This window comes from Bacillus rossius, chromosome 1 (assembly GCF_032445375.1).
Source record: "Bacillus rossius redtenbacheri isolate Brsri chromosome 1, Brsri_v3, whole genome shotgun sequence".
Classification (NCBI taxonomy): domain Eukaryota; kingdom Metazoa; phylum Arthropoda; class Insecta; order Phasmatodea; family Bacillidae; genus Bacillus; species Bacillus rossius.
Genome location: NC_086330.1, coordinates 131,791,072 through 131,816,879, shown reverse-complemented (window position 1 = coordinate 131,816,879; position 25,808 = coordinate 131,791,072). Strand labels below are relative to the sequence as shown.

The window sequence follows — 25,808 nt, the reverse complement described above, 5'->3', positions numbered from 1 at the left end:
GCCGGCCGGCAGGGACGGCGGCGGCCAAGGTCAGGCGGCTCGTGGCAAGCGGGCAGCAAGCGCGGGCGGCGCTCGGCACGGCCCGGCTCAGCCTCGCCGACAGGCGGGCGCTTCGCGGCCCGTCGTGACAGACGGGTGACAGGTGTCGAAGTCCGGGTGGTGGTCACGTTCGGTGGTGGGACGGTCGGGCGTCCCGGCGTCGACCTGCATCGCGACAGGCGGATGTAGGGAGCTCAGGCGACTCTTCACGGTGCGGCGTCCCAATGTTGCCAACTTGCGACATTTTTGTGGCGTCTCGGGCGGCAGGGCACTTGACCGGTGTTCCGGTACTGCGGCATTCGGCGTCGGAATCGGGCGTCGTGGCGTCTCGGTCGTTCCTGGCGTCGCGTCAGGTGGGCCTGTAGGCGGCGTCCGCGTCGGCGTCGCGCGCGTCCTTCTCTTTCGGTCCGGTTCATCCGTCTGTGCCTCGAAACCAGGCGGGCACAGAGGAGCAAATCCAGGCGGCGGGGCGGCGCTCAGGCGTCTCGGCGTCATGGCCCTGGACATCGTGTCGCAAAGCGTCCTGTTTGCGACTGCGCACTCTGGTAGCGGTGACGACGGCCGGATGACGTCGAAGCCAGGTGGTGGCGACAAGGTGACACGAAGCGTCGGCGTCGAATCTGGTGGCGTCCGTGGCGAGTCGTGTGGCGGAGACAATGCGGGTTTCGCCGGAAATGACCTTGGTGGCGTCGGGACGGCGGTTCGGTGCGGTGGCGAGGTCATTCCGGCGTCGGGAGGTGTCTCCGACACGAGGCGGGTGCTGGACGGCGTGGCAGACTGCGGTGGGACGGTCGTTGTCGGGCGTCGCTCGGTTGGCTTCGGCGAGTCAAGCGTCATCATAGTCGGGATGAGTGGCGTCAGGTCGGCGAAACGAGGTCTTGCTGGCGATGATGCGTTTGGACCAGCGTCGGGAGACGTCAGGTCGACGAGAGGTGCCGAGGTTGGCGGCTCCAGGACAGGAGGTGGCGGAAGCGGAATTGTCGGCGTCGGGACGGCGAGCGTCGGCGTCGGGATAAGTGGCGTCGGGTCGACGAAACGCAGTGTGGCAGGCGGCGGCGGGATCGGACTTGTGTCGGGAGACGTCAAGTCGATGAGCGTCGGCACGGCGGGCGTCGGGACGGCGGGCGTCGGCGTCGGGACGACGGGCGTGGGCGTCAGGACGACGGGCGTCTTTGTCAGAGCGGTAGGCGTCGGTAACGTAACACGTGGCGGTGCGGGTGACGTCAGGACGTACCTTCGTGGTGCTGGGGTCGGCGTCGTGCGTGAGGAGTCGGCTTGGTGCGGCGGTGACGTTCCGGCAACGGGCGGCGTCCTTGGCACGGGCTGCGTCGGCGAGTCGAGCAGCGTCTTTTCCGGCGTGGTTGGCGTCGGCGTGAGCGGAGTCGTTTTCGGCGTGGTTGGCGTCGGCGTGAGCGGCGTCTTTTTCGGCGTGAGTGGTGTCGGCGTGATCGGAGTCGGTGTCGGCGTGAGCGGCGTCGGCGTTTCGGGAAGCGTCGAGGCGTGTCGTGGAGGATTTTCCAGCGTCTCTGCCTCGTACTGCGCCTGGGTGGCTAGGTAGGCAGTGCACCGTGCGCACGTGAAGGTAAAAAACTTGCGCAGTACGGTCCATTCACGTTCGCCGATACAGCCACGATGCCACAGGCCGGCACATTCCTGGCAGCGGTATCCCTCGCTACTACCTCCGGGACACGACCTAGCTCCACATTTCGTCACGCCGTGTATGCGGTACTCCGTACAGTAGCCACACTCGTATCCGGCGGCGGTCCTGCCATGCAAGTCCCAACTCGGGCGGGGAAAGTAACACCCGATACACTCGTCCGGATACGGATACATGTCTACGCACGTGGTACTCTGCACACGAACAGTCCTCACGAACACATCAGCACTGTGTTACTTACTGCGCTCGGAGTCCGTTGTTTGTGCGCGGATTCCTGGAAGCGTGCGCTTGGCTGATCACGTGGCTGGCGCGCCAAAGTCCCGCTATGCGCTCCGCGCGAACAATAGTTCCAGCGCGAACTTTAGTTCCGCGCGCTCCGCGTAACAACCGCCTATCTCACACGCTCGTACAGGTCTGGTTTTCGCGGAAGATGTAACTCGCCCCACGCTCTTGGGCGCCATTTGAGGGCTGATCGCGCATTGCCGGTGATTTCGAGATGTTAACTATGGGCGCCACCACGTGGAAGGGCACGTGGACCCGGCGGAGTCTCTCACTCAGGGCGTGACGTAGCCCAAGTGGGGACGAGTTACCAGCCCTTTCTATCCTAGCTACCCAGACCTGGCCCGCTCTAGGCGTCGGGCACGCCACACTCCTAGACTCACTCACCACGTGATTAAATAAGTACTCACTTTATATTTATTCTCCAGATTTAATTTCACTAACACGTCTCTCTACACGCCCGTTACACGTTACACATTACACGGTTAAAAAAGCCTGAGGCACGAATCGGTCTAGGTGAAGGCATGGTCCACACACGTGGCCATGCTGCAAAGTTTACTTATTACACGGTGATGAAAGAAACTCGACTGAGACAATTAATTAATTAAACAGTCCGCTGACCGAGAGCTGCCCCGAGGATGACGAGCGAAAGAGATTCAGAAATACTTAACGAGACAGGATTACTTGGTCAGTGCAGAACAAAGGTTGAAGTCCCCGGGGTGCTGGCGCGTCTGCTCTCGGTCAGTGATGAAGATCGACTGGGCTGAGCTCATCGCTCGCAGGTGGCAACATGGCGCCCTTCGCGCCAACACAATTACCGTTACTGTATTCTACGACTCCGTGCCCCGGCGAAAGTTGAGTAAATTACAGATAAACATTAAAAATATATAAAAATTACTGACAATGGAAAGTTTGTTACTATTTACTTATTTAATGATAATTCATATAAAAGCATTCCTATCCTCGTCCAAGTCCGTGCCTGTTCGGGTCCGCCCGGGCAACGTCTATAGTTATTTAAGGTAACTTATTTAAATTAAAGAAACACAAGTAAACTACACAGCACTGGGGCGAAGATGGATGAAAACAACAAAAAGGCTTACAATTAATATTAACATAGCAATTTTAGGGATCGCCGCACTGCTTCTAAGCGCCCTCTTGCCGGGCTAGACACACACGCACACACGCACGCACGAGCGGGAGGTTTGAATATAGATGGTGGTTGGGCGGTGTCGTATCGGGCTCAAAGGGGCCGCAGGCCCGGACGACGTCAGATAGAAAATGTCTAATAAAATAATCAATACCTTCTTAAAAACATAGCAGGTGAAAATAACATATACTAGTATCCATAATTTCTGAATATACTGTTTCCTAACTTATACATCACTCAAAAAACATTGACTTATTTATATTTACCTATACAAAAAAGAAGTTTAAAAGAAAATTATTTAATTAGGAGGGCATGGTTCTGCAACATTACAAGTTTGTGAATCTTTCCCTACCCTACCTGTATAGGTAGGAGACTAGGTCTCGGGTACCTCATGATAGTGCTCTACCATTTCTTTTTTTCCCCCCAATGTTATAATCACGTTTGAGGTAAGGGATTTGCCGCAGGCCCTGCGGAGCCTCGTTACAAGATACTCCCTCATGCTAGTATCCACACCAATGTAAATGACAAGGGTATAAGAGACTTTTAAAACTTAGCTAGTATTAATATTCATAAACAATTTGTGTTTCCATTACTTGTACAGAAGTTCAGCTCTTGGTAGCAATCTTAGGCCCTCTCCACATTGTTTACTACCTAGTCAGAAGTGTCTGTGTTAGTGAGGCAGGATGATGAGTGCGACACTCGCTGGTGCTTCTAGCATGGTATTGTTTCTAAGCGCAAGGCTGAAGGCTGTCTTATTGTCAACATTATATGGCATAGAAATGAAGGTAAATGTTTAATTCAAGTCCCTTGAGTGCTTTCAATAATCTGTACCGGGTGTTTCATGTCTAAAACCTATTGCTTTAGTGATTTTTACTCTTCTTAAAATACTTTGAAAACAAAATATGGAAATAGAACTACTTATCCGCCCTCAGTGTATTCTTAAATGATTTTCCTAAACACACACCTCTTGCATATTTTGAGTAGTTTTCAATTGTGTGGTTTCCTCTGAAGCATACCACATATGTGCTCAGGTAGGCAGGAACCTTACTATGCTTGCTTCAAATGGTTTGATCGATAAGTATTTCCAGCCTTAGTAGGAAATTCTCTTCAAAAAGTCACACTATCGAAGTTCCAAGTTTGATCATGACTAGATAACAATACCTTTATTAAAAGTAATTATTTAAAATTAAAATCTAACAATAGTAACAAAAACCAATACTTTACTTAAAAATAATGAGGCATGTTGAGAAAGTAAGTGTACTGTGCCCATAACAAGCTGAGGATTTTTTTTTCATGGTTGGCAACACCGAGTGGTAAAGGTGGATCTCCTGAACCTAGCGAGCATTGCAGGAACATGGTAGTACATGAACTCACGTTGTAGTGTCCAGTTATGTGAAAGATGTTGGTAAGAAATCCCACCACGTGCAAGCCACATGCTGTGATCCTCTTAATATTTGTGGAAGGAATAACACCTACAAATTTTTTTTCGCAAGTCCAAACATTTTACGGCGAAAGTGCTATGGACATAACGAGTGTGTTTAACAAGTGGTGTAGGGAGTTTAGACAAAGCAGTACAAATGTTCATAACGAACAGAGAAGTGGAAGACCTTACATTTTGACTGATGAGTTGGTGCAAAAAATCAAGGAAACTGTTCATGAAGACCGCCAATTGCCAGTGGATGAAATTTCTGCTGTTTCCACAACTCTCCAGAACTCTCTTATACGAGACACTCACAAAAACGCTGGGATACCGGAAACTGTGCGCAAGATGGATCCCGAAACAGACGATAGAGCAACACAAGAAAAATCAGGTCAATAGTGCCCGCGAGTTTTTTGAGCAACTAGAATTGGAAGGTGAGGATTTTCTAAGCTCTATTGTGACTGAAGATGAAACGTGGATGGCTCACTCCACGCCTGAGACAAAAAGACAGTTGTCACAGAGCCGTCACATCAATCCCCCATCTGCCAAAAAATTCGAAACCACAATTTCGGTTGAATTTATGCCTCAGGGGGAGACCATCAATGCACAACGATATTGTGAGACCTAAAAAAACTGAAAAGGAGCATTCAAAACAAAAGGAGGGGAATGCTGACAAGGGGTGTGCTTGTTCCACATCAACGCCCGTCCTCACAGTCTTAGCCACCAAGGTGCTCATTTGGCTGGGATGTTTTGAACCATCCACAGTATTTCCCTGATTTGGCACCTTCAGATTATCGTCTTTTCACCTCCCTGAAGGCACACATGGGTGGAATTAAATTTTCAACCGACAAGCAGATGCAGAAAGAAGTGAGGAGGGCATACAGACGCTTGTGCCATGGCTCACCAGCAGTGTCATGCATTCAAAAAAAATAACAGCACTGCGATATTTAAACTAGTTTATCAATAATTAACAGTTTTTAATGGTTTTGTTAGACTAGGTACATTAAAAATATTATAAATTTGTGTGAACAGTCAGTTAGGTTAGTTTAGCTACATTATTAATTATGTATTCACTGCATATTACACAAGTTTTATTAATATATCTGATCTAAAACAAATTACTTTTTTTTTTAAGAATCAGGAACATTTACCTAAATCTAACCTCAGAAATGTTTTAATTAATTTAAAAAAAATCACAAAAACTATAAAGTACCAAGTAACATTAACTAACTCACCTATGCAATGACTTACAACCCCTTCCAACATGCAAATGTCTTGTTTCAAATACGAAACATGGCAGACATCATGTTCTATGAATATATTAATAGAAAATAATTCTGTCTTAGGTAATTAAATAATACAATTACAGCCCCCCTCTATATGAACACACAGCAAATAAAAAAATGTTATAAACTATTTAATATGCATCACAAAACCATGTAAAATTAAACTGAACTATGTACCTACATATTAAAATTACATAATTACTTCAGTTAAATAAGATTTTTTTAATGGTTTAAAGTTCTATTACAATACTTCAGCAGTTATTAGGGTACCAAGATGACTAAGAAAATAATACATTTAAAAAAGTTTATAACAGATTCTACATTAAAACATTAGTTGACACTAGATACTATTTAAGTAAATAATTGGTGGCATTGCTTACAATCAAATTTTCCTTATAAGTCAAATCATAATAATTTTCAAAGTTTTTAATGGTTTGATACGGCTTTAAAAAAATTAAAATTGTATTTTAAAAGATGTTTATAAGAGTTTCACAGTTTCATTGAATTGGAATTTTGGACAAATACCATTACGCTAACATTAATTTGGCAATAGGCTAAAAGATTTTAAATTTTCTATAGAGGTACTTTGGAAACCACCCATAGAAGTATGATATTGGTTTCACATGTTTTATTTTCACTCTCTATGTTAGATATCTTTGCTTTATTATGAAAGTTAACTGCAACCTTTTTCTCTATGAGTACCTATTTCAATTTGTCTTATACTTTAATTTTATTACTTTCTCGGAGTAAAATTTTATTAAGGCCTTGTTTGGTAATGACCAATGAAAAAATACGTTACCACAATTCTGTATTGTCTCTACGATATAACACTTAATAGATCACAATTCATTGGCAGCTAGATGTGGAATAAATTTTCCTTTTTTACATTTTTTTTTACGATTTTGAGCGATATATCGCCGAGCAAGGACATACAATATTGAACTGTTTGAAATTTGGAAAGTTAGTTTTTGTTCAACTTTCGTCCGAGCTAGACTCATTATAGCTAAGCTCCAGAAGATAGAGAAAGCTAAATGGACAGATCGTCGTAAAACTTTAAGATTAAGGTAAAGGAGTTTCAGTAGAGATTTAATATATTTATATGATTTAATTTTTGTCGGCACTACAATGTTTGAGAAGAGGTAGTGACCGCCCTTGACAAATTATACTTCAAGATCGACGTGATACAGGCAATAGTAATTGGTCTTATATTTGAGAGTATATTCAAATCTGACGAAGTAAAAAAGAAGAATATCAGTCCCACGACGCGGAAGGAAGGATGCCTGCTACTTAAGGAGACATTGTGCATTAGGAGACCCGAGTTCAGCGCCCACATCACCACAATGCTGAAGGAAGGATGCCGGTTTTCTAGAGGAGACAACGCGAACCCCGGACCCAGAGTGCAGCATGCACCACGACGACGCGGGTCGATCAACGTCTGTTACGAAAAGGAGAGAACCAGAGCCGTAACTAGGGAAAGACCGCGGTGATTGCCGTACCAGTAAGACAGAAGGAGACCACCGATACGTAATATCTTCTCGATCAGTTCCAAATCAAGACATGGATCACTGAAGTTTGTCTTCCAACCCAAAATTACTCGAAGTTGCCCAAAAAGGAGTCTGTTTTAATAATTGAGTAAAACTTACAACACTAAGTACCTTATTTCACTAACAAGCTAATCAAAAGGAAATTTTGCATAAGTAAATGATGATGTCATAAGTGTTATGTTGTAGAACGCCACCCCAATTTGTTTCATTGAGATATTTTCTTATTTAACTGACATTCAGTAAAAGACAATGTTAATGAGCCAATCGAGTCATGACAATAATAGTCAGTTTCGAGACCAGAGTATCCCTTTTGCACTAAAGAAAAGACTGAGACACTAGTTGGCATAAATATTGTTTTCAAAAACAAAATAGTGATATTTGAATAGCAAGTTGCAATTTATCGTCAAATTTGTTGATCGAACCAAAAAGTATTTAATTTATTGATGTTGAATTTACATTAACTAAACTAAATACTCAAATACTAGAGATATCATTTTATAAATAAAACCAATGATATCACTAAAATATGATATACTGTAATACGTGTAATGTGTTGATATTTGTCTTGTGCAGTATAAGTTTGTATGTCCATGAATATAAGTACATTGTCACCATTGAAACACACGTTCAGATACAAGTAAAATAATTTTAAACAGTTTTTCTTTACTTTCAAGTAACTGTCGCTGCAACACTGTTTAAACACTATTACACTTAAATTCTATTCATTCATAGATATTGAAATCACTAGTAGAATTTTGTAAGAAAGTCAAATTACATATCAGAAACACCACTTTTATTATTTTTAATATTTCTATTATTATTTAAAGTAACTGATTGTTCACCTTAGAGGCTTAATATGATATATTTAATATCATTATTTCTATGAATATAAACTATACATAGTTTATAGTTTCATAAGGAAGAAGAAAATCTTATTCGTGGAACCTAAAAACTTATATTTAAACACAAACAAACTAGGATGTATCACATACTTTAACTTACCTTTCAATTCCATGGGTTCAGCATGTGTTACAAATGGTAGAAATTTAACTATATATAAAAACACAACCTATAAATAAATAAATAAATAAATAAAAAAACGCACTCACCTTCAGTAGTAGTAAGTCGTCAGAACCACCAAAACCTATAATCAAACAAAGAGATATGTAGTTCTACCCAAGTTATTTATTCTCTACGGGTATTAGACATGTTACATCTTCCTCTACAAATGACACAGTTCACAATTCTATTAAAAATTGCATCAATAAGCAACAATTTAAACATGCTCAAAATTCGGTGTATACATTTGCATACTTTAAAAAAACATGTTTGATCATTTAAGATAGCAAAAAATTTAATTTTCTAGTAAACAAATAATTCTAGTCATTAATGTAATTTTTATTTGTCTTATTCGTTTTGTAGTAGCTACTGATATATACACATGTTTCACAAACACAACACAATATAAAAAACTACCAAAAAATCAAACTCGATTCAGTGCATACAAGAAATAATTTTTCTCAAATTTACTTCATATCATCCCTAGTTCCTACACTTTTAACTCCAGACAATATACCTGTTTTTACTGTCCCATTAAACCATTTTTCTTGTCTCATCGGTCTTGTTGATTTCCGTGTTTTACAGATTTTTAACACACCTTTTCAATTCCCCCGAGTTGTCCCTTTTTTTTTCCTGATTTTCCCTGTCTGCAGGAACCCTAAATGAATATCGCTTAATTTTTTTAATTGTTTTGGTAATACAAAGAGACTTCTTAAGCCAACTGGACCTCCAAGATTACAAATTTTTTTCCCTAACCTAACTAAAACCTTGTGTTTGGGAGGAGTCTAGGTAGGGAAGACTAAGTGTGTCTCAGGCCAAAGCCTACATGCTAATCATGTGGGGTTTCAAGCATGCAGTAGGGCTAGCATGCATCTTATGCTAGGAGGGGATTGGCCAGCCACTGCAGCAATTAATGCCATGACTAACTCCTCTACTCTCTTAAGTATAGACTATACTAATTAAGGAGTCCACCTTGTGAAGAGAGTATCTGTGTTTGTGAGGTGGGATGATAAATGTAATGCTCGCTGATGTTTCTAGTGTGGTATCACCTCAAAACGCAAGGCTCTGAAAGTGAAGGGGACTATGCCACAAAAACAAAGTTTTGAGAAAAATGAAGTTTTGACTAAGTATAAAATACATAAAATTTGTTTTTTTAATTAAGTAATGCCTTATTTTCTTTAGAATATAACCAGGGTAATTGCAAAAATTGTTTAAAACCATCTTAAAAAATATAAATTTCAATATTGAATATCTCTTTCTCAGGCACTCCACTATGAAATCTGAGCAATAACCATAACCTTATACAGCAGAGAAATTAAGACAAGAGTGTAATGCAAAATCCTTGCGTGCTTTCAAGAATCTCTACCGGGTGTTTCATGCCTAAAGATCATTCTGAAAACATGTGTTTTAGCCATTTTCACTCTCCTAAAAATACACTTTAAAGACAAAATATGGAAATAGACAAACCCATCCGCCCTCAGCAAATCCTTAAATGCTTTTCACAAACACACATCAATAGGATATCTTGAGCAAATTTTAAATTGCATGGTTTTTTACTGAAGCTCTGCACACCAAATGTGTGCTCATTAAGTTGGGCCCAGGTAAAACCTGCATAGACACAGGAAAAACCATTCGGAATGGAAATCCTAAATTAAGCAAGAAGGTTGGTTACAGGAAAAAGCAGGAGGGGATCCAAACTACTTGGATATAGACTCTGTGTTCATACATTAAAATCCATGCCGAGCTGTTGGGATTGAACCCATGACCCCTCCCAAACGAGCACGACTTGTTATCTAATAAGGTCATCAAGAACCCTCTACATCATGAGCAAAGAACTTCTATCAAAATTATAGTATTATTTAATTGTATATTTATCAATTAACAAGGACACCAGAAAAGAAGTGGTAGAAACAAAAGTTATACTGCGTTCTTTTCTTCCAAACACTCATAGAATGAAAATTAGAAAAAGTATATTAAAAATTAAATCCATAGGATGTAACATTAACTTTATTCTGCACACGCACACACACATGTATGTGTATGTATATATGTTGAATTTTTAGTCATTAAAAACTATTCTGAATTGTTTTTAGGAAAACTTCACTTTGGTTTGGATAAAATGTGGCAAAAAATACAATGATCTATAGATTATTTCTAAAAGAAATAATTAATATATTCCTTTTAAATTTTGTCTGCATCTGGATAATAGTATTCAGTTTCTTGTTATACAAATATAACTTGATTTTTTATATACAAACCAATAGTTCCAACTTGTACATTTTGATCAGTGTGGCTAAATATTCTATAATAAAAAATAAAAATTACCATTATGAGTTATTTAAGCAACAAGTTTGTTTCCTTTATAAAAATCTGAATCTCTTTTTGTCAGAACCATTTTCACTATCAATCTAGGATTATAAACTGATAATTTTTCAAACTTTTGAATAGGTAACCAAGTTACCAGCCTATAGCAGATGATGTCAAAACAAACTGTTTATTCTAATTTTAAAGCCCAACTGCCAATAAAAAATGCTAACTTGAGAAAAACGTTCCAGATTTCTTTAGGCACATTATTAAAAATGAAGAGTGAATTTTTACGATATGTGCGCACAGAGAAACAAATTTTTCTCAGAATGAAAAATAGGCTACCTACACAAAAAAACTACCTACATACAAAAAAAATTATATAGGTATATGCTTTTAAATCTTATATTTTAGTGATTGATATTGAATACTAGTTCATTAAAAACAATTATTTATTGTGAATATTAGTGATATAAATTGTGTTTATAAACTTTTTTAAGTGTATTTATACAAGTGAGGTGGTGAGGGGTAACATTTGACATTTGACGTGGGGCGCCAAATGTCACCCCTCACCACCTCCGGCTAACTCAAATTAGGTGATGAGTGGAACATACAGGTTGCAGGTCACGAAGAAAGAAGAACTTTATACATAAAGTTCGATGTATTGCCTGTTTTATTTATTTATTTATGTAAAAATCACACTATATTCCGTACAATAGAGCACAAAAAAAAACCTAACTGTACATAAAAAAAAATTATCCACGGAGCCATCGCCCGGCCACGGACTGCTTGGCCCGCCGCCCGAACGACTGCTCGGCCCGGTACTTGGACAATGTCTAACTTTACAACCTTCCTTCCCTTTGTGTGGGCAGTGTTCTGGGCTAGCTGACGTAATTCTCAGCCAATCACAGCGCATAGCAACAGAAGCTCCCACTAAATGCTTACTTCTGTACCCACGACGCAGCGATTTTGTCTCTTTCTCACACTCCCGTGACTCACACGCCTAGCGTGTGAAACAAAGCCTCGGTCGTGGAAAAAACAAAGGAAAATCACGTCAGCATGCCTTCCCACACAAAGAGGCCAGCAAAAAAATACTTGAAATATAAATTTATGAATTTTAAAAATAAAAACAATAAACCCGGAGAATTTCGTTCACAATACCATCTAAAGGAAAAATTTTACACCACATGAAAACCTATCCTGAAATATGTCAAAAATTTATAACAAATGATTATTACTGAATTGTATGAGGAAGGCTGTAAACTGGGTTGTTACAATATAATAAATAATTAAAATTAATAAAATAGAATAAACATTCAGCCTATTTATTGATTTTACTTACTAATTTAATTTTATCTTGATTATTTTACTAAATTAAATAATTAATATTTTACAACTGTTGAATTAATATTGAATACTGTGTGAATTTAGCCTATTTAAATTTTTTTTAATTTGATTGAATTTATACTTTACCAACAATATTTATAATATCTCTCCAGTCCTCTCATTATTTTATTCCTATTAATTATTTCAATACAAAATTAAAGCTTTCTTTTACTATGCGAAGTAGGTAAGTATAACTAATAACATGCATACCTAGTAAGTACATGCACCCATTTTTTTTCATTTTTGTCTACCTTCAAAAGATAGCTTTGTGGCTGGAAATGAACATGAGTTAAGGTTACACGCACAAAAAAAAACTGTGTAACATTACACACTAATTTAACAGCATAAAGTTAAAGTAATAAGAGAGGAAAATTTTTATAAAGACAAAGAAATTGGTGTTAAAATTAAAATTTGGTTTCAATCATATACATATAAGAATGACTTTTTATGAATACTTTAAATGACCCTTTAGCCTAAAAGAACCTTGAATATTGCATTTTAAAGAGTGTCAGATTTTTTTGACCTTTTCAATAGTTTTACGCATCTTACAGAATTGTAGATGCAGCCGTTCATGAAATAATGAGTCTCACGCATCTTTTTGAATTTTCAAATGCATGTGGCACTTCCTTTAGTAAAATTTGTCGACAGTCTGTAACTGAACCAGCCAACTGCTGTAGGTACTTAACTATTCTCTGTATTTGTTGTGAATTAATCTACTTGATTACAAACAAAATATTGCCTGGAAATAAATATAAAAAAAAAAACAAAATAACCGCCGAAATTATACATTTATTTTTTAATACACCAGATTATGATCAGTCTAAATTTGGACATTCTTTTCAGGATATTTTATCAAAAATATGCAGACTTTATACTAAAGGATCCTTTAGTTGAGGCTACATTCATTATGGGCGTATCCTTACTATTCGGAAACAAATATATTTTGATTACTAACCAATGCTCAATTGTTTGATTAAAAGTATCTCCACTCCGCTGGAAACTAGTCAAGACAGTTAAATACTTCCATGTACAGGGCAAACTACAGTCTTAACGTGACTAAACGTGCACTAAATCCCCAAACAATCGTGAAAAAATTAAATACTGTAAAAACCTGCTTTTCTGACTAGTCGACGTGCTGGTAACTTTCAAACCTATTAATAAAATGGGTGTGGCTTCTCTATTTCCATCTGAAGTTAACATCATGGGTATTTTGTCACATATGAATAAATCCAGCCCATCTAAATGAACTAGCAAAAATTCTTTCATTACTCAAAACATTGGGTAACATGCAATTCGTGTCTGATACGCGACCACATGATGGACGTCAATGTTTACGTCACTCAGTGACAAGCATTACACAAAACTTAGGTCGCTTCTACCAACGTCACCATATCACGATCATTTAAAACTATTCACAAACACAGATACATAATAATATTTAACAATTTCCCGTATAAAACACGATAATCACTTACCTTTAGATAGTATTAAGCATGTCGTAATATTCCCGGAAACAACATCTCAGTGTCGCCATTTTGAAATTTAACACCATAAAAGATTTCATGCACCCAACATTACCACACTCAGATAAAAATTTCTATTTTCCAGGAGATCAATAATACAAACACGAAAAACATATAATTTATTAAGCGATAATTAAATGTTAGAATACGCTACTCACTTGATTTCTCAGTTAACATTGTAAACAAAGTAAATTAAAACAGCACGCTAAAAAAAAAGCACCTTTAATGAAAATACTACTCCTCCCAGCAAAATGTCAAAGACATTCATGAATTTTTTAAAGAATTGAACCAATAACTTATGTGAATAATGTATAACTAGCAGCGCAACAATGCGCATTCAATAATTCAAAAACCAAAATAACACTACATCTGCACGGATTCTCAATGTAGAAATGTTGCCGCAAAAATAGACTGTCTTGCACCCTGCGTGTACTCCCTCTGCATGGTCCCCATTATCGTAATCCATTACACATGCTAAATGGCTCAAGATGGTGCTGTACGTCAATTAAGTAATTGTATATACATTTATGGTTTAATTTTTTATTCATAGCAAGATAATCACACTGAAATATGTTTGGGCAAATATAAAGAATGTTTTCAAACCTATGGACTTAAATGTGAGAAGTGGCAAAGTAACTTATGCCAAATTAAGCTGTTTATGTTACTGAACAAATGTCCGAAAACGCAACCCTGCAAAGTTACTGGGACAAAGATTTCCGCGCACATTTGAATTTCGTGCACTCACCTAGGCGTAACTTATATGACTCAGAGGACGAACGAATATAGTGCAGTGACTTCATGTTTTGACTCTTTGCGTGAAGCAGGTGATGAGCGGACCTCATCATTGTCGAAAACATTTATAACATAGTTTTTTTTATAGTGACGTCGTCCGACCGACGACCATCCCTAAGCCCGACCTGCACCCGCCAGTATACTCTCCCGCTAACGGAACGCACCCCTGGCCGTGGCCCACCCGAGTCGAGCGAGCCACCGAGCCGAACGGCCAAACCAGACATTATTATTATAAAGCGCACTAGATCCGAGTGGACTAGAGACGAACCACACCCATTCCCCCTCAAACAATTAATTACGAATTTTGCGACCTTAAAGTCTCTTCCAGACGCAGTCATTTAGTTTTTAACGTAATGAGGTCAAGCTTGGCGCGGCAGGGGCCGACGCGCCACTGGACGCCATGCCAGTTCGGCAGTTCAACTCGACTCGCGGACCGGGACGGACCTACGTCCCACGGAGAGACCACAACCATTGTCATCATCGCAAGTAACATCCGGTAAATATAGTCATTTAGCATAAACCAAACCTTTTTCTATTCACCTCTCCGTGCGTGCCCGGTCCGTTTTTTACGGTTCAGGACCTAATCCGACCGCGTAAACGTAAAGAAGCCCCGCACCACACCTGGTGCGCAGGGTCGCTCTTCAGCATACGGCACGGGCCGCCTCCCGCAAACCACAGAACTTTTCTTAAGGCCACGCGCCTTCGCGCTGACCACCAACCCGCAAGGGAAACTTCGCCAAGTTTAGTGGCGGTGCGTGTACCACCCCAGTGGGCACGGCACCCGCGTAGAAACAATCGCTTACGGGACTGGCCGACTCCAGTCACCCACAAACTCTGTGTGCCACGTCAATTGTGCGCGCCTAATTTTCATTAAGTGTACTTTGTTAACGTAACTTTGCGCCACGTCATTTGTGCGCGCCTAATTTTCATTAAGTGTACTTTGTTAACGTAACTTTGCGCCACGTCATTTGTGCGCGCCTAATTTTCATTAAGTGTGCTTTGTTAATGTAACTTTGCGCCACGTCATCTGTGCGCGCCTCTCATGCATCAAGTGTACTTTGCCTGCATACTGTTACCCGAGTAACCAGTGCCACGAAACATTGAACATGTACCGGCCTGCACCTCGCAACGGACAAGTAGCCCTCAGGGGCATGTCTGTGCTCAGTAATTGTATGGTGTGACGTCAACCCCTTGAATAAAGGCACGTCGCTACTACGGCAATCCCACGCATTCTTCTTTAACGTAATTTCCCAGGCAATACTGCTGACGGTGCTAGCGGACCACGCTGGGGCAACGAACCACGACCCCCCCCCCCCCATTGGTTAGACACCGAGCTAGCCTGGCACCCTCCCGGAACATAAAACGTTAACCAGACCAGCCACCCCGCTAGAACTCGCGCCCGGACTCGAACACGAGACCGCAGCCGACGGCAAATGGCGCCCCTGCGTGTGGCAAAATTTTAAGCAAAAAACGTGAAAATTGAGCAAACGGCAAGAAAACGGCCATTTTGGACGCGCCAAGAGCGGCGGACAAAGGATCCATCAACCCCCACCCCCAGCGCTGACATTCCAGCAGAGCGTGCGACGCAGGCGAACAACATCACAGCCCAGCACCACCCCCAACCCCCCGTCACTCCCGCACCCGCCCGCTTTCACTTTCGCGCGGCGGTCAGAGTACTCTTCCCCCCCTCCCACCTAACCACCCTCGTTCTTCACTCTCCGCTTTGTGCGGCCATCCGGGCGTTTAACCCCCACCTATCAACCCCCTATCAACTCTCCGCTTCGCGCGGCCATCCAGACAGCTCCCCTCCCCTTTCAATCCTCCACCCGTCCGCTTTGTGCGACTGTCCGGGCACCCATCCAGCCGGCCAGCATGGCCCGCGCGTGGAACAACCTAACAGCACAGACTGCGCCGCTTGCGAACAGACAACACGTGCGCCCGCCCCGTCAACAGAGCTCAGCTGTCAATAACCACGCACCATGCTGTCACACGGAGCCCACGCGACTTGCGCGCAATGCCAACGGCCGAGAACAATGGACCTACTAACGGGACCATTACCTTGGCAGAACACCTGCCAATGCCGATCACTGAACAGAACACCACCGGAGACCGACCCGAAACACGAACAATGGGAAGTGAATTGGGATCAGATCTGGAAGGGAAAAATAGAGACGGGGTTAACCATACCACTACAACCTGTACCAATAACCGCCGCAACCGATACGAAACCACAACCGCGCCAGGAGTGCGGACACGCAACCTGCACCAACACCGCTGCCAAGGGCGGGGCCATCACCCAACCCGAGGCCACACGTACCTACACGACGCGGACAGCGAACTACATGGCGAAATTACCAGAGTTTAGCGGAGCACCCAACGAAGACCCCCTAGCATACACACACCAATGCGAAGTGCGCCTGGCACACAGCGGGATAACCATCGACAAGTGTCCTGAGAGGACCAGCGAACGGTTGCGGGGACCCGCCCTCGCCTGGTGGCAACTATGGGGACGGGCCGACATGGAGTGGCCTGAGTTCGCGGAGGCCCTCAACCACCGTTTCAACGCCGGGGCTACACTGGTACAATGCACCTCACAATTTTACAGTAGCACGCAGCGAGAGGGGGAACCAGTGGAAAATTTCATAGCCCACAAACTACAACTATTCCGCCGGATATCACCACTCGTAGAACCAGCCAGGGCACTACCCACCATCACACTACTCCTCAGAGACGAACTCCAGCCCTTCCTACGCATAGGACGCGCCACCACCGTCGAAGACTACGTCCAACTGGCAGTAGCCACGGAACAAAATTCCAGAGAGCCTGGTGGAGAAACCCGCGCAGGACAAACCGGGAGGACCCCAACCCGCCGAACGACCGGCGCCCACTAGCCATGCACCACCGCCCCAACAACGCAGGCCCTCACACCCCGACGACCGACGCCCGCCCTACACGCTGGAGGCGCCTCAAGCGGACGCCAACACAGCCCCCCGACCGCCTCACTGCCAACTGGGGTGCCCAAGGGGCACTTACCACTGGCACAATGAGTGCCCACGGAAGGGGAATACGCAGAGGGAGAGCCGCCAACAAGGGCCGCGCGACACACAACCGGCAGGAAACGGGCCAAGGGGGAACAGAAACAGAGTCCCCCAACCCCCCAAGTGACCACCACCCACCTTCCAGCGACAACAACGGCCGCGGGAACTACCGCACACACGAACGCACTGGTAACGAACCACCGCGCCGACCCAACAAACGCGATGACCAACACGACCCCCGGGGGGCACAAACCCCCAAGACTCGGGCAGCTGACCCAACCACCGGACAACTTGCTCCGCATACTGGTAGAGGTCAACAACACACCAGCCATTGCACTCGTGGACACGGGAGCGAGCCACGTGTTCATCCACCCCTCGCTGGTACCCCCCGGCTCCCTCCGCCCACACCGGGGTGAGCTATGCCTGGCCACCGCCACACACGCCGGCCTAATGGTGGGGTACGCTGATGTCCAGGTAAGCCTAAGAGAGCTAAGTACTAACGTGACCGCCATCGTTGTGAGTAACCTAAGTGAAGAGCTCGTGCTAGGTCAGCCCTGGTTGGCCGAACACGACGCCGTTCTGGAACTAGGCCCCGCCAAAGTGAATGTCGGTCAGTCCGAAAGGTTCGTAGTCTACGCCATAGGACGAGCCCCCACACCGGCAAATGAATGCGTGACTCTCGCCGACTTGCGTCATAACGTTCCCCCAGAATACGAAGCCGCGGTGAACAAGATCTTACACGAACAATGGGACGTGTTCACGACCACCGAGCCCCTACGGCGCACCACGGTAGCCGAACATTCCATCCCCACCACCACCGATCAACCCATCTACGAGTCACCTCGCGGGTACGGGTTTCGCGAACAGCGGGTAATATGCGAACAGGTGATGGAGATGCTACACAGCGGAGTAATAGAGCCCTCCAACAGCTAATATAACGCATGCATAGTACTGGCCGCTAAGAAGGACGGCACATTACGTTTTTGCGCAGATTTACGCCCACTAAATGCTGTGACAATCAGTTCACCACCCCCACGGATCAGCGTCGAGACCGCTGTAGCCAGTCTAGGTAGATCCCGGATATTCAGCACCCTAGACCTCAAGTCGGGGTACTGGCAAGTGCCCATACGGCAGCAAGACCGGGAGAAAACGGCATTCACGGTCCCCGATGGCCGACGTTTCCCATTCCGAGCCATGCCGTTTGGCCTAAAATGCGCGCCAGCAACCTTTCAAGCCATGATGACCCGAGTGCTGGAGGGGTACCTTGGCCAGTTCGCTCTCGCATATTTAGATGACGTCATCGTCTTCTCGGAGACGTGGGAGGACCACTGTCGCCATCTTGCCCTAGTCCTCGAACGGCTCGCCACCCACCACCTAACAGCCAACCCGGCGAAATGTCATCTAGGCACGCGGGAAGTAGAGTTCATAGGGCACATGGTTAATGCGGAAGGGAGCCACCCGCAATCATCCCACCTGCAAAAAATCGCAGCGGCAGAGACCCCGCGCACACGGAAACAATTGCAGCGATTCATCGGCCTGGTGAATTGGTTAAGGAACTACATACCAAACTTCTCCCACGTAATTTCACCACTCACAGATTTACTGTCCCCCCAGTCCCGCTACCGCTGGAACACCTGGGCCCAACAGGCATTTGAACAGGTAAAGGGCGCGTTCACCAGGTGTCATACTTTAGCACGCATTGACCCCGAACGCCCGTTGATCCTCCAGACCGATGCAAGCGCGCTAGGGGTAGGAGCGGTACTATTTCAAACGGATGACCAGGGGAACAAGCAGGTCATTGAGTACGCCAGCGCGAAATTCGGGTCCGCTGAGCGGAAATATCATAGCAATGAACAAGAATGCTTAGCTGTGATATGGGCCGTGAAAAAGTACCGTCCCCACCTCGAAGGGCGGACATTCACCCTCCGCACGGACAACCGCTGCCTTACCTGGCTCCAGACCATGCAGGGGCGTAAGGGGAAACTGATACGTTGGGCCCTCCTTCTCCAGTCATTCGATTTCGTAGTGGAACACGTACCCGGAGAGGAAAACCAACTGCCAGACATGCTATCCAGACACCCTAGCGATCAGCACGAAGTAACAGATGCCGAAGGGTGGGAGGAGATGCTACCCCCCTCCCCGAAGGACGGCTGGCACCACTCACCAGCCACGTGCACACGCATAATCACGGATGAGGAAGGGGCTGACACACCACCTAACACTGCCGCTGACCTGGACCTCCGGGTACTAGCAGCCCAACAACAGTCTCCCGAGGCCGACCGACGGCGACATCGCCTAAGGGAGGAACCCCACGCAAATTGGAGGGTCGAAGCTAACCGCATCCTAAATCGTGCCCCAGGGGGCGCGGGAGGCTGGAAGACATACGTGCCACCCGAAGCACGCGAGGCGGTACTCCGCTTCGTGCACGACCACGACCTTGCAGGCCACCCGGGGGCAGACCAAACCCAGAGAGCGGTCTCACAACACCACCACTGGCCCGGGATGGCAAGGGACGTCAGGGAATACGTGCGCGAATGCGAAGTATGTCAAGTGCGTAAAGCACGCCGACAGGACGGCGAACAACAACAACAACCCCGCCAACCAACACAGGCATTCCAGACCATCGCGCTAGACGTGATGGGGCCCTACCCCAAGTCAACCAGAGGCAAGCGATTTTTGCTCGTGGTGACCGACATGTTTACGCGATGGACGGAAGCCTACCCCTGTAGCAACGCGAGGGCCAACACCATCATCCACCTCATGACTCACGAGTTCCTGCCTCGGTGGGGCTACCTGCAATCAGCGTTGACGGACAATGGCAGCCAATTTCTTGGCAAACAGTGGCAGGAGTGGTGTAACGGGATGAGCATCCAGCACCACACCACCCCAGCCTACCACCCCCGGGCCAACCCCACGGAGCGCAGGAACCAGGACTTGAAGGTCCAACTCCGCCTCAGACTCGGCGACGACCACACCCAGTGGGACCAGCACGTCGCCGACGCGTTGTTTTGTACCCGCCGCCGCGTAAACGCCGCGACCGGGCGAACCCCGGCGGAAATGGTACAGGGGAACAACCTCCCACTACCAGGCGAGTGGGCCACTCACGGCGTCCCACACACCGGGGAAGGAGAGAGGGAGCGTGCACGGCACCTAACAGCAATGCACGAGGCCGCCAGACAGCGCCAAACGAACTATACGCAGGAAATCACCCCCAAAACCGCGCGGGAGCCCCCCGCGGTGCGAGCAGGTGATCGCGTATACGCTCGCGTACATCCACTGTCCGCAGCGCCTCGCAACTACTGCGCCGGGCTGGCACCCCGCTGGGGGGGGGGGCCCTACTCTGTGCAGAAACCTCTAGGGAGGACGTCATACCTGGTCCGACTCGGGGGCAGACGAGTGCGTAAAATCCACCGCGACGACTTACGCCTCGCCTCGATTCCCGGGGAACCTCCCCCAGGAGACCAGAACTTTGACGAACCACCAGGATACGACGAACCGGAGGAGGGTCACCGTCCACCACCCGCAGGTGACGGCCGCGATGACGCACCACCGATACTAGAGGCGAACGCACAGAACACGGAAGACCTACTATCACCCGCGCCAGAAGTCCCGCACGAGGCAACGACACCGCACCAGCCAGGACGAACGACAGAATACGAACATGCCACGATCACCGAAATGACGACTGGGGACTTAACACCGCAACCGGATGACGTGACGGCAATCGCAGTGGAACCAAAGGAACTTGACGTGGACCAGTTAGTAAGCCCGACACGCGGAGCATGGGGACACACGGCCTCTCTCGCGGACGCCACATTCCGGATGTTCGTAGACGAACCCGATGAGGGAAACCCTGCACCGCGCCCAGGACCGGAGCCACGCCAGCTATTCGACCCCAAGGACACTGAGACAAGCGAAGCTCCAGGTATCCCGGAGCGCAGGAGGCAGCCCTACGCAAGTGGGTCGCAAGCGGGTGTTGTCAGGGACCAACAACTGAGGCCCGACCAACCGAACATGCCGGCAGACTCAAGGACACACTCAACGCACGGAACAGAACCCGCGCCACCAACCCCACAGACGGGGAGACCCCAAAGAGACCGGCGACACCCGAGGTATCTGGCTGAGTACGACCTCGGGAGACCCACAAAGCGAAACACCACCACCCATCACTCTGGGCCGCCAACCCAGGATGACCCATCCGCAAGGGACAGGGTGTACCAGCTGCGGCCGCCACGGCCCCCGCCAGCTCGGACGTGCTGCCACCCCTAAGGCGGCAACACTCCCGCAACCACAGGCACCACGACGCCTCCCCTCGGCCCGCCTGCCACAGCAGCAGCCGGGGTGGCGAGCACATCAGATCCAGGGCGCTGGCCCTATCAGCCGCTGGCCACCACAGGCGCCACGACGCCGCCCCCGGCCGGTCCACCACCGCGGCAGCCGGGGTGGCGTGCACAGCAGGTCCAGAGCGCCGACCCTACCAGCTGCCGACCCACTGGCGCGCACACCTGCTCCAGAATGCGGGGCCTATCAGCTGCAGAGCCGCGAACCGCAACTGGACAGGGCTGCCGGAGCTAGGGGTGCTACCACGTGGCGGGACCATAAACGGCGCAAGGTCGGGCTTCTCGAGGGGGGGTGTTTGACGTCGTCCGACCGACGACCATCCCTAAGCCCGACCTGCACCCACCAGTATACTCTCCCGCTAACGGAACGCACCCCTGGCCGTGGCCCACCCGAGTCGAGCGAGCCACCGAGCCGAATGGCCAAACCAGACATTATTATTATAAAGCACACTAAATCCGAGTGGACTAGAGACGAACCACACCCATTCCCCCTCAAACAATTAATTACGAATTTTGCGACCTTAAAGTCTCTTCCAGACGCAGTCATTTAGTTTTTAACGTAATGAGGTCAAGCTTGGCGCGGCAGGGGCCGACGCGCCACCGGACGCCATGCCAGTTCGGCAGTTCAACTCGACTCGTGGACCGGGACGGACCTACGTCCCACGGAGAGACCACAACCATTGTCTTCATCGCAAGTAATGTCCGGTAAATATAGTCATTTAGCATAAACCAAACCTTTTTCTATTCACCTCTCCGTGCGTGCCCGGTCCGTTTTTTACGGTTCAGGACCTAATCCAACCGCGTAAACGTAAAGACGCCCCGCACCACACCTGGTGCGCAGGGTCGCTCTTCAGCAAACGGCACGGGCCGCCTCCCGCAAACCACAGAACTTTTCTTAAGGCCACGCGCCTTCGCGCTGACCACCAACCCGCAAGGGAAACTTCGCCAAGTTTAGTGGCGGTGCGTGTACCACCCCAGTGGGCACGGCACCCGCGGAGAAACAATCGCTTTCGGGACTGGCCGACTCCAGTCACCCACTAACTCTGTGTGCCACGTCAATTGTGCGCGCCTAATTTTCATTAAGTGTACTTTGTTAACGTAACTTTGCGCCAAGTCATTTGTGCGCGCCTAATTTTCATTAAGTGTGCTTTGTTAATGTAACTTTGCGCCACGTCATCTGTGCGCGCCTCTCATGCATCAAGTGTACTTTGCCTGCATACTGTTACCCGAGTAACCAGTGCCACGAAACATTGAACATGTACCGGCCTACACCTCGCAACGGACAAGTAGCCCTCAGGGGCATGTCTGTGCTCAGTAATTGTATGGTGTGACGTCAACCCCTTGAATAAAGGCACGTCGCTACTACAGCAATCCCACACATTCTTCTTTAACGTAATTTCCCAGGCAATTCGCCGACGGTTCTAGCGGACCATGCTGGGGCAACGAACCACGACCTCCCCCCCCCCCCCCCCAATTGCTTAGACTGACTTGTCCCAGGCAGAGAGGAGGAGCGGGAGCGGTCCCCGAACAGGGGTCGCTGCCCAAGAGCACGGAGTGATCAGGCAGAGGGGGGGGGGGGAAGAGAGTGGGAGCGGTCCCCGAGTAGAGGTCGCTGCCCAAGGGCAGGGAGAGGTAGGAAGAGATAGGAGCGGTCCTCCAGAGAGGTCACTGCCTACCAGGGGAGGTAGGGGTAGGAGCGGTCCTCCAGAGAGGTCGCTGCCTACCAGGGGAGATAGGGGTAGGAGCGGTCCTCCAGAGAGGTTACTGCCTAAATAATACTGCTCAAGAATTCTTGCCACTTTTATTGACTCAGAATTACTGGGAAGAGCTTTCTGCCTGGCTTAGCTCAGCCAGGGTAAATATACAATGTATGTACATATTCAGTAGGGAGAGCACATCTGTACCCTTCCTGTGCATACATATTCGAATTACAATACTCTTTACATTCACTTGTATCATTAACAGGTTTCTTGTCACAACACTATATATTTACATATTTGTCCTGAATTAGGCTGGGCAGGTAGACAAAGTTACCTTAATTTACATTCCCCTTTGTCTGCCATCTAGGGGCGGGTGGCGAACTAAATTTCCTGCCCATAGATTGTGTAGGAGGGGTGGCGCACTTGGGGCTTGTGCTATCATACCAGCCGAGGCCAAAATGGTGGACATGACAAGACACCGAGCTAGCCTGGCGCCCTCCCGGAACATAAAACGTTAACCAGACCAGCCACCCCGCTAGAACTCGCGCCCGGACTCGAACACGAGACCGCAGCCGACGGCAATAGTAAGGATGATTTTTGACTCCACACCAAAATCTATAAAATTGGCTGTAGGAAAGGAGAAAACCATGGATTTTTAATTACATCATTTAGTACTGGTAACGCTTGTATAATGTACTAGCTCTTTTTGTCAGCATACAGCGACAAAATTGCTAGGATGTGAAGCACCATACAAGGATAGATCATGTGATGTAAACATATCAGTGCCCAATTGTTCACCATCAATTTGCTGATAAACATTATTTATCCCGGTTATACATTGTGATAAACTGAAGTTTAGTTGTATTATAACATTTGCACAATAACCCATGCAATAGCTGAATGTAAAATTCAAATTACAATAGATACTGTTTGCACCTGCAACTTTGCAAGGTAGTGTTTACGAAAAATTTATTCCTTAACAAAAATGTTACCCATTAAATTCACACCATGGAGTTTCTTTTGAACATACTGTATACTAAAGATAATAAGTGGTCACAACTGCAAGATGCAGGAGGGTGAGAGGGAGGAGGAATACAATCACTTGACGCCAACCGCCGGTGCTCCCTCTGGTCCGCAAAGGTCGTTATGCCACAACAACACTTGCTCCTAAGTGCATCGAACACGCCCGAGCGTGATGACCGCGGAGTGTGTGAAAGTGCGCCGCGACGAACACCAAAGCGATGTCAGCGTCCGGCCGGGTGTGGCAATGCGCCTAATTAATTGTATAATTATTTTGTCAAATTGAAACAACTAAATTAATAACAATTTAAAAGAAGATTCATGTAAGGGAAATTATGTCTATAGTATTTTTAAAATATTTTAGGGCCGTATGCAGAGAACAATTTAGTGACCTCGACCACTAGATTCGACGAGAAATCCCCACTAGGCTAAATATTTCGTATGCACAGAATTATTTAGTGGGAGTGACCACTAAATTCGACGAAAAATCTCCACTAGGCCTAAATATTTCGTATGTTCAGTCATATTTAGTGATAGTGCCGACTAACGTTTTAGTTGAGGAATCTAGTGGGCGACTGACCGCACTAATTGGATTTAGTGGAGTGAATAGTGGAGCTTTTCTCCAATATGGCGGTAAACAGGCATGTATTTGATAGGGATTTTAATGAATTTATTGTGTATGCGAGGGATAATCCTTATGCACCTGCGCCTAGAAGATATTTAAGGGATGTGGATAATCCTTTAGAATTTTACAGCAACAGTGAGTTTTTCAGACGGTTTCGTTTTTCAAAGGAAACCGTCACCGATGTTATTGTTCCACTTGTAACCCAAGACAACGGTGAAAATCGTGGCCTGCCGGTTCCAACAATCATCAAAGTAACTACTGCTTTGCGATTTTATGGGAGCAACAGTTTTCAGGTATTTAAAAATTATATACCTATTTAATAGAATCTATACGGGTTTAACCATATTGTCTAATTTACTATGTTCAGAACGGTTTGCTTGTCGTATGTTTTCCTAGTTAAGAAGATTTTTGTAATTTAATATACGTTATCAATATGCAAGTTTGTGGTATACCTATGAATATGTTTGCAGAGTAAAAATAATCCTAGTAAACATTTTATGTCAAATATTATTTTGAGATTGTTATAATTATTCTTGATGTTCTTTTGTAAATTGTGTCGGTTTTCATTTATATTGGTAAACTTACCATAGTGTTTTTTTTTTTTTTTAAGATTGTCTGTGGTGATCTGAACCACCTGAATCAGTCTACT

At 46.1% G+C, this 25,808-nt stretch overlaps 1 protein-coding gene across 4 annotated transcripts in view; it reads right to left on the bottom strand.

The window, feature by feature from the left end:
* The window catches only part of LOC134546158 (ubiquitin carboxyl-terminal hydrolase 47), a 120,971-nt gene extending 107,297 nt beyond the window's left edge, over positions 1-13,674 (bottom strand). The window contains exons 1-2 of one of the 4 annotated variants that reach the window (XM_063388722.1): positions 13,597-13,674; positions 8,482-8,516 (exon numbers count right to left, since the gene is read on the bottom strand). The gene's annotated coding sequence lies outside the window, so the exon portion shown is untranslated. The remainder of the gene's footprint in view (positions 1-8,481; positions 8,517-13,596) is intronic. The other 3 variants (XM_063388723.1, XM_063388720.1, XM_063388724.1) reach the window with 3 other exon arrangements.
* Positions 13,675-25,808: the final 12,134 nt, after the last annotated feature.